The sequence below is a fragment of the Echinops telfairi genome, unplaced genomic scaffold (genome assembly GCF_000313985.2).
Source record: "Echinops telfairi isolate 266 unplaced genomic scaffold, ASM31398v2 ScPeMD7_3533;HRSCAF=4204_0, whole genome shotgun sequence".
Classification (NCBI taxonomy): Eukaryota; Metazoa; Chordata; class Mammalia; order Afrosoricida; family Tenrecidae; genus Echinops; species Echinops telfairi.
This window is the reverse complement of record NW_022107431.1, coordinates 71,646,776-71,657,784: the sequence shown is the minus strand read 5'-3', so window position 1 is coordinate 71,657,784 and position 11,009 is coordinate 71,646,776.

The following is an 11,009-nucleotide window of genomic DNA, read 5'->3' as shown; positions in this document are numbered from 1 at the left end:
AATTTAAATACATAGCTTAGTTGAGGGGGGTGGGGTGAATACATTTTGGGGGGTTAATCCCTGGTGGAAAAAGTCTGTCTTTAGGGAAATATCTAATACAATAACATACTTATATATAATGTATTTCAAGAACATCAAACGTATGCACAACTTCTGTCCCCACTTTTAAATAACTGAAACAATACCCATTCATAACAAATTATTCATTAGCATAACCTTCTTTTATTTAATGTGCAGTCTTGAATAGGCCTGGACCTCCTCTTGCAATAAAGTAAGGCTTAGGAAGACTGTGTGCGTATATCTTGACATACCTACAAATTCCACTTAAAGACACAACTGGGAAAAGATCTTGTTCATGACTCAAGAGACACCTGTAATTATCTTATTTAAAACAATTCCATCTGTTTTATAGTAACTTTTTTCTTCAGAATTATGGAACTGCTTTTCAAGATTGAACTTGTCTGCAGTCATGTTACTTAGTGTTCTCCCTAGGATTTTTTTCCCCTGGAAATCTTCTTTTTCTTGGAACGGTTATACCATATGTTAATTTGAATTGAAATGATTATGAATACTTATGATCAGATAAGAATGTTTCACTACCTTAAAGACAAAAATCAAATGAAAGCCATAGTTACATGTGAACATTTTCTAGAGGAAATGCTTTATTTGGAAGTAAAATAAGTTGAACTCAATTACTATTGGAACACGATAAAATGATATGATTTTAAATAGTCAAATACAAGTTATTTACAATAAAAATTTATTTAAACCTTCACATTTCTATAATACATCTATTTTGATATTGAAAATCGAAATTCAATTAGGTGGCGAATGTAGTGGGGCAGAGTTGTTATAGTTGGCCTGCGGGTCCACACAGCTGGCAGTCCACTGAGAGTGATGGATTCTCCTACCTGGAGGTAACTGTCAACCTGTCTCTCTGCTCAACCCAAGCAAATTGCTGATCATCAGAGGCAGGGACTGAGGCATCCTGTGAGAAGTGGGAAGCATCACTTGGTGGGGACCACTGCAACATTGATGAGGATGTCATTCAAGTCTTTGAGAAGTTCCTGCCTTGCTTGGCTGTTGCCTACTCCAGCCCCAAACTCACCTTCCACGTAGGCGATAGGTTTGAGTTCTTGAAGCGAGGTCTCTAATGTCATCATCCCTGACTCCACACCCTATGGGGCTCGTAGAGAGCTTCTTCAAGGAATCCACTAGCTCCTGAAGACTGCCCTCCATGCGGACAGTGCCCTCTGCTACCAGAGCAAATGTCAGTGGCTGCACCTTGACCTTATCCAGGAGATCAAGGACCTGGGGCAGATCTGCAAGTCTCTCTTCCCTGTGGTGCTCTACTCCTACTGCAGTGTCCCCAGCCAGATCTGGTTCATGCTGCACAGCCAGAACCCTGGCATCAACTTCCAGGTGCTGGTGCCACTGCAGACAAAGGCCCAGATGACACAAAGACCATTGACATAGACCGTCGATGTACTACAACTCCCGAAGTCCATCAGGAAGCCTTTGTGAGGTGCAGTTTGCCAGCAAGGGCCTGTCATGAGCTGAGCTTGGAGCTGCTGCCTCTACTGCACTCAGAAACTCCAGTCCAGGAAGCCTCAGGGTGCCTGAATCCCCAGCCCCACATAAGACAGTCTGTAGGCTCCCAGCCACCAACCAAGTATTACTGGCCCCAGAATGTTGCTGGGCTTGTCCTCTGGGCAGACTGCTTGTCTGTCCATCTGCTCTCCATGGGGATCCAGCTGCCAGCCTAGACCAGCTATGTACAGTGTTTTTTCTGCCTTCTGTTGCTCCTAGCTCATCAAACATGGACTTTTATAATAAATTAAGTGAAAAATCTAAGAAAAATCCCATATTAACTTGTAGAATTAAAAAATATGATTTTCTAATCTCAATTTTGTAATCAAAGCTAAAAAATTAATCAGATACTTAGAATTTGGAATAGATAAAGAATAATAGTTTTCTTTTTTTATAGTGATCATATTTAACTTTTTAAATCATTTTATTAGGGGCTCATACGACTTTTATCACAATCCATTGATACATCAATTGTGTAAAGCGCATTTGTACATTCGTTGCCCTCATCATTCTCAAAACATTTCCTCTCCACTTAAGCCCCCGACATTAGGTCCTCATTTTTTCCCTCCCTCCCCGCTCCCCACTCCCGCATGAGCCCTTGATAATTTGTAAATTGTTATTTTGTCATATCTTGCCCTGTCCAACGTCTCCCTTCACCCACTTTTCTGTTGTCTGTCCCCCAGGGAGGAGGTCACATAGAGTTCCTTGTAATCGGTTCCCTCTTTCCTACCCACTCTCGCTATACCCTCCCAGTATTGCATTTCTGTTTCCTCCACTGTAACTTTATTTTCATCAGGCTAATAGCAAACCTGTAAAAAAAACCCAAAAAACCAACTTATTGCCATCAAGTCAATTCTGACTCAAAGAGACCCTATAGGGGAGGATGGAATTGTCCCTGTGGGTTTCCAAGACTAATTCTTTACAGAAGGAGAAAACTTATTCTTTCTCCTGATAACAATCCTATACCCCAAATCCCCAAACTGCTGCCATTGACTCAATGCTGACTCACAGGCACCTGAAGTGGTTTCCTGAGGCTGTAACTATTTCCTGGAGTAAAAAGCCCACCCAGTCTTTCTCCCAGGAGCCACCCCACATGGATTCTTGTTGAACTGAGGTCAAACCACCGGCCATGCAGTGTGCAGCCAAACTCTTGACTCTGTGCTGCCAGGGTTCTATGTCAAACATAGGGAGTGAAAAGTAAATATTAGATAATTACATTTATGAAATAGAATGATACTTTCTTGAGTAATCAGTAGTAAGAAAATGGTTTCCCACTGTGATGCTATACACATGCCTTTAAAATGAAAGTATTCATCTGATTTGCACTGACGTTTTCATCCTTTGATTTTTGTACAAGGTGCTTTTCAAGGTCAAAAAGCCTTAAAACTTTGGGTTGAATGGCAACCAAACACAAAGCAGAAAGCACTGAGTTTTAGCTGCAATCCATCCAAATCAAAAGTTTGTGTGGACACATCCTACATCTTACAATCTAACTGTGAATTTCAATGGAAACGAAGGCATTGCTTTTATTTCTTTCATCCAACATTTTGAAGGACATTTGAGAACTTTATGGCTTCAAGGGAATGAGTCTAGTTGTTTAACAAGCAAAATATAATGTAAACATCAAAGTACACATGCCTTTTAAAGGCATGCCTTTGATACCCCGTGCTCTTGATGAACTTTGATGAAATGGATGTATGTCCCTAGGTGTTATGACCTAAACAGGAGAATTTTTTCCTAGATAGTTTACCCAGGATGGGTAAACGACGGAGACATTGAGTGCATTGACAGTTTCTCCGGGGATATGACAGGGGAGGTTGGGGGGAAGTGGTAACTATGAGTACAAGGAAGAAGAAAACGTTCTAAAAGTGGGGTGATGATGGAGCAACTATTTTCAACATGATTGAACTACTGGACTGTATGATGTGTGCATTAAAATGCCATTAAAACTGTTAAAAAATGAAATATCTCACAATTGGCATTTGAACAGTGTACTTATATTTGACCTAAAGACGTTGAGTGCCAACATGCTCTAGTTGTTGAAGCATTCTGTAAGTTTTCTTTTGGAACAATCTCTGGAAATCCTCTGCCAAACTTCCTGGATTATTAGGTGTATTGTTATTGATCGAAGCTTCCCTCCTCTTCTTCATTCATTTTGCTTTTCAGTCTGCAACTATTTGAGATGGATTCTTCTGCAGTACATACATGGGGGCAATAGAGTTAGCCACAACAAGGATAGTGCATTGAGGGAATAAATACAAAAGAGAGGAAGGACGGAGGGGTCAAATTGTAACCCAAGATGTTTTTACCGACAATTAGCTGAAATCACAAGCATGCAGCTGTGTGCTGCCCAATATTTATGCTGATAACGTGAATATAATTGGCTGATTTAAATATTTGTATTGTCACAAGATGAAATTCAGTAAAAAAGTCAAGTAAGTGTATGTGTCTGACAGTTTACATAACTATTTTTCAAACTTCAAAGAAACTATGGTGAAAATCAGAAAGTCCCTTCTATTTTGCTACAAAATATTTGCATCAGGTTGCTTGCCATGTGAATGAATGCTAAGTATTCAGTATGAAAAGTGGTGTGACATTCATTTTTAAATTTCACGCTTCATGTCACTTCACCTTTCTGCGTACTAAATTCCATTTGGTCACACTTTAGCCACACAAGATGATGCAGCAGCGTTATAGCTGGAAAGGTGCAGAAGTGTAGTGCAAAAGATTAAAATTTTGTTTACACATTATCCAGTAAAAAAGATAAAGCACTGGTACTCAAGCCAAAATAAAAATGTTTAAAGAATAATGAGGCTGATTCTTGTGCACAGTTATATTCACAGTGAGAATTGATTCATTTTTTCCTCATTGATTCCCATGTAGTCATAATACTTTACATATAATTTTTGGTGTAGTATAATTTTTTGAGATTCATACATTAAAATTATATTTATTACATTGTCATATCTTTAAATAACACAAAAGTTCATGTTATAGCTTGAAATATCTGAAAGAGATATGAAAACATTGGATGTTCAAATGGGTTAGCAGCATGTACTGGATGCTTCAATAGCATTGATTCAATAGTAATCACTCGGCGCCTGGTGCACGCAAAACACTGCGCTGACGCTCCTTTCAAGCAGGTATGTTAGTCTTCATTCTAGAGACAGGAAAACTAAGACTTGGAAAATGAAACCTTACTTTCAGCATATACTGAATACTAAGTAGGAATCATATTTTTTCCTTGTGTATTTTCCATGTTTTTTAGGAAGAGAATGCCCCCATCTTTGGAGTCCTGGGTGGCACAAATGGTTAAGCCCTCCACTGCAAATCCAAAGACTGGGAGTCTAGCTCCATGCAGAGCGTAGTGGACATGCCCCACATCTGCCCTGCCCTAACTGATTCTCAGCATCGAAGAGGCTCAAAATGCCATGTAGAAGACAGAGAAGTAAAGGGCTATTGATAATAAAATCAGAACAAAATGAAAAAACAAGAGGGGTTTTGTTACACTTACACGATTGTGGCTTTACTGTGGGGAAAATGTGTAAATAAATGAATAAATAAACCAATGAAAATATAAAACTGTCTCAAGTGCAGACACCTGCAGACGTCATTAAGTTAAAACACTATGTGACTATTGAAAACATAAAACAAAACAACAGTGTGTAGTCGTTTCTCCCATGTTTTCATTTTCTAAATGTCTTTTCTAGTTGTCATAGTAGTTATATGTTTGCTGTTGTTCGGGTGGGGGAACTATTATTATTTTTCACAACTGGAATATATAAATATAATTTGCATATTATTTTAAAGAGATTTATTTTTTAAGTTTCGTTGGTGATGATTCAGATTCATGGCATCCCCAGGTAGTACAGAGTCAAACAGTGCTCTAACAGTGTTTTAATGGCTGTGACAATTTAGAAGTAAAACTTCAGGTTTCTGGTTGAATTCAAACCACTAATCTCTTTTAGTTTGTGGTCCAATGCTTAACCCTTTTGCCACCATGACTCCAAAGAAGGGAATAGACTCTCTCCTCAAAAGCGCAGTCATTAAGAAATGACAATAGCTAGTAATCCTTAGAAGTGCAGATGGCTAGGCTTGTGCCATGTAGTTTCCACATGGTATGAGGAAGAATCAGTCTGGGTAGAAGGACATCATGCTTGGAACTGTAGAAGGTCAGCAACACAGAGGAAGACTCTCAATGAAATGAATTGACACATTGGGCCATGATAACGGTGTTAAACAGAAAAGATTGTGAGGATGGCTCGCGACCAGGCAATATTTATGTTGTACGTAAGGTAAACCTGTGCCACGGAATCAGCACTCCCGCTTCGAATAACAAAGCGTACCCTGCAATCAGGGCTGCAAAGGGAGTTGTCACATTTTTTTAACTCTTCATTTCTGATAAATATAGTATAGTATTGAAAACCTGACAAAATAGTGTTAGGCATTAGGTACATACAAATCCATTAACTAAACTTGAAATCTGAAAGTTTATGGATTCAAATGACCACAGAGAGGGGAGGGGGTGTCAGAAAACAAAAGGCCCCGAGTTCCACAGGAATCAAAGTGTGCCCTAAGTGAGTGATGAATCATGTGAGAGGAGAAGGGGTGAGGAGGACTTCCTGGAGTCAATGGCATTTTGGGTGGCCTGTAAATGTCATGCCATGGAAATGGCAGGGCTTACCTTTGTTTTGTGGCTGGCATTGTTATTGATTACTATTAGGCTGATTGGTTCCTTGATTCCCTGTGATAATGATCAGAAAGAGCTGCCTAAATTGCTTTGATTCACAAGTAATTGAATGACACTCTTTGTGCTGTGAAAGAAAATAACACAATTTATCTTGTCTAATAAGGCAGAACAATAGTAGTAATATGCTGTTGTGTTTTATTTTTCAGAGCATGGATTGCTGCTAGGAATGGAATGTAAAAATATTTAAATGCATACTACAAACATTTAAAGAATGTTGTTGTATGTCTATTCATTATGCATTTTTGCCACAATAGGTACCAATAATGTGATTTGGCAAGCAATGGCTGATTAAGCAGCAAACACCATACTATCAGACTTATATTAAGGAGGAGTGCAGAGGCTAATTTGTGCTTATTTATTTATCTCCAATGGGTAACTTTACCTTGGCTTGGTGAAATTTTGCAGTACAGATGAAAAAGATGTACAATTAAATCCATGTATATCTTGCAAGTAACAACAATCTTGGATTAGAAATTCAAAAGGAAGAATATGCTCAGGAAATAGCAAAGGAAGATACAATGAATATACTGAGTCATTATATCAAATAGTGATATCCTGACATTTCAAGAAATAGCATATTATCAAGAACCAATGACGTTGAAGGAACAAGTCCAAGCTTCACTGAAGACTTTTGTCAAAAACAAGATTCCAGGAATTAACAGAAAACCAATTGAAATATTTAACAAAGCTGATAAAAGACTGGAAGTACCTTACTTGCCTATGTCAAGAAATTTAGGAGACAGGTAACTGACCAATCGATGCGAAGTGATCCATATTGGTGCCCATTCTAAAGAAAGGTGTCTGTCTGCACAACTACCTCTTGATCCATGTAAAGCTTCTCACGAGCACAATGACGTGTTCTGGAATTCCCTTTCTTCTCAAGGCTATCCATCATTTGTGAGACAGAGTACTCCAGTTCTCTCCAAGCTTCCATCATGATCCACATACGAGAATCCCTTGGCATAGGCAATGAAACACAAGTAAACATCTATGTTGTATTCTCTGCTTTCAGTCAAGGTTCATAGAACATCAGCAATGATATTACTTGCTTTATCCCCTTTTTTGAATCCAGCCTGAATTTCTGCTAGCTCTCATTCACTGTACCACTGCAACTTTTGTTAAATGATCTGTAGCAAAATTTTACTTGCAAGTAATATCAATGATATTGTTCTATAGTTTGTGCATTTTTTAAGCTCACCTTTGTTTGGAATGTGTGCAAATTTGGATCTCTTACAGATAGTTGGCCAAGTAACTGTCTTCTTAATTTCTTGTCATAAGCCAATGGCTGACCCCAGAGTTCATCAGTAAAATACAGAGATATAAATGTTGTGCACTCAGTCATAAGTGGTATCATTTATAGAATGGTTGTTCCTCGAGACCACCTTTTTAATTATCTTGTAAAAACTGAAGCAAGAGGTATTTATATTTTAAAAAATCCTTCCCTAAAGAACTGTAAGATGTATAGGAAATATTTCAATTCATGTGAGTAGAAAACTTAATAAAATACTACAGTATTTAATTTTAAAACCCAACTTAGACACCTTTCCCAACATTTAACTTTGGGGCTTCATATTGGCAAACATTCTCTACTCCTATGCTCTGATATTTTGCCTTCTACGCTACAATTTCTGGTTATATATATCTCCACACTCTCATGCTCCCCTACATTTTGACCCAGAGCACTGCGGTTCTTTCTACTTGAGAAGCCTCTCCTGATCAGGATTTAATAAGATCTTCTAATGTAATGATTAAAGTTGCCGTTCTGTTGTCAGAACATTACTTCTGCTTGTCTGCCTGTTTTATAGATGCCTTGTAAAATACTCACTATGTGAGGGGAAGTGTTTGAAGCTGACAGAGTGACTGCTGTGTTCGAGTTGCTTTGCCTCTGCTATCTTTCGAACCTCATTCATAAAAGGAAGAGCAAACGCTTCTTTAAAGGACACCCTGTGCGAAAAATGACTTTCCTACTCTACGTCTATTTTACCTTAATTTTTTAAGGATTGTCTTTTAGGAAATGAAGAGCAAAACATGAGCAGTTTCTAACACAGTATAAATTTTATCATTAAGTATATAATTTATATATAAATACATATATATATATAAATAAAATTGTGGTCATGTGTCAGCATAATATCACAAGTAGCTTTTGGAAACTTGTTGTTCTAGCCCTAATTGCCAATTTTTGCCATCAAATTCTATATGACGCTAGTAGAGTTCATGTCATGTGAAAAGCTTCTTCATATTTAATAGAGAAACAGATATATGTATATATATTTTTTCCTGTTGCTTTAGTCATTTTTGTTTCTCCTTCCACATATTCTAATATTTAGAGGGGGGGAGAATATGTAAATTACACTCAGAAAATTTTATGCATCGATAATCTTGTAGAAGATTTTGCTTTAAAAATATATATTTTTAATCAACACAATATTTTAGATAAAATGTGGGGTACAAAAATATACTAATTTCTTATACTGAGGCACCAATAAATGGCTCAGATCTTGCTATACTTATTTACTACAGTAGTAAAATCACATTACATACTGCAAATAGGATAATTAGAGACTCTGGCATGTCATGATGTATAGCAATTAAAACATGTCTTAAGATTTACTTCTAAAAAAAAAAAAAACATACCAGGAAAGCGGACATGCTCTACGGAAGGCCAGGCAATAGCAGAAGATTTACCAGAAAGCCATCCAGATATAAACCTGTCCCTTCATCTTATTTGTCCCCTAGGTATCCTTTGGTGTTTCACACTAACATACCTCCTTAATAAACTCAACCAATCCTTTCTGTTTTTCTGACTTTGATGTAAATGTTGTCCTTCATCTGAATGTGGGACAAGAACCTGAGAGGAGAGGCTTTGAAACCTTGCCCCTCTTCCTCGTAATGCTACCTTCAAAGATCCAGCAGGTGCATTGTTATAATGGGAAAAAAAATCCTTAGCATAAAATTCCTAGCCTTTTATTCGTAAATATGATTTTCAGTTCTCTCTTTTTCTTTTTTTTCCAAATTAAAATGCCATTATTATTCTTTGTCCTTTGAGAAAATCTATAAATAGGGCCGTTTTGGACTCCCAGTAAACAGTTGTCATAACCTTCTGAACTAATCTTTCTTCCTTTAATTGAACTGACCCAGCAGATCCCCATGGAAGCCATGGTTTTGATGGGACTTTCTATGACGGCACCCAAAAAAGCGCAAAGGCGCGCTGGTGGTATGGTCACGGGTTGGGCAGTTTGAAACCAGAAGCCACTCTGCAGGAGAAAAACTAAGCTTTCTACTCCCCTTTCAGAAACTCACAGGGGCAGTTCTATCTTGTCTTGCATTGTCGTTGTGAGTTAGCATCAGTTCAATGGTCATGAGTTTTTGAGAGTAACAAGAGTCAAAAAGAAAAAAATCAAACTCACTGTCATACAATTGATCACAACTCATGGCGACTCTGGGAGGAAGAGTCGAACTGCCTCTGTACGTTTCCCGGGACTGTAAATCCTGATGGAGGGAGAAAACCTCATCTTTTCCTCCCCTAAGAACAATAAAACAAGGATATTACTGAAAGGTTCCTTCCTTCGATCATCACTGATGTCAGAGACATGTTTCAAACCTGCGTTCTCTAAACTAAATTCATGCAAGTACTGGAACCCTAAGATCTAAACTTATTTACCATCCCTCATATAATTAGTCCTTCCATGTCCAAAAGTTTTTCCTGTAGAAATTTTATCTAGATGAATTGTGAAAATTCTGACGTGAAAGTTTGAGAACAGTTGACATGATTTCCTTTCAGAAATCCACAAGGAGCTTCAGTCTTATAAGTACTCAGAGAAATCATTCAGAAAGGAAAGCTCTTAAACGTAGTTGAATCTAGCATTTTCCAATCCTATGAAATCAGAAAAATATTCTTTTGTCATTTAATATAAAAAAAGTTCAAAGAAACTCTGTTTCCTTGAACACACTTGAGAATCGGTTTAAACTGTAATTGAAGAAATTTCATCTCTAATTTGATCATTTATAATAATTTATAAGCAACACACAAACAATATTCCATCATGCAGTTTGAACAGATGTTACTATAGCCATAATTTCACTAAAATTTTAGCCCATATGACTTTGGAAATGAATATGAGCATACATGAGAAAAGAAACAGGTTCTTTAAAAATCTCAATATAAGCAATCAACCAATATTGTAAAGGTAATTAACGTGATATATATATATATATATACATATATTTATAAATAATTAGAAACATAAGGAACCAGGTAAAATAGCCATTCATATAATTTTAAGTGCAAATGTATTTCTTATATCAAGGAACAAATATTAAATAAGTTTTCATACAGAAATTTCATATAACATTTTTAAAAGACCATCACCTAAACCAAGATTTATTAGTATTTGTGATTTAGCTCTATAGCTATATATAGATCTATACATATATAATATATTAAAATAGTTATATATTAAATAGCTTTATTGGCATATAGTCCATGTCATACAATTTTAGTTTAATCATATTAGGAATCGTACAATCATCACCACAGTTAAGTTCAGAACATTTTCTTCTTGTTTTTTTTTAATTTTAATCATTTTATTGGGGCTCGTACAATTTTTACCACAATCCATCCATCCATCCATGTGTCAAGCACATTTCTACATTTGTTGCCATCATC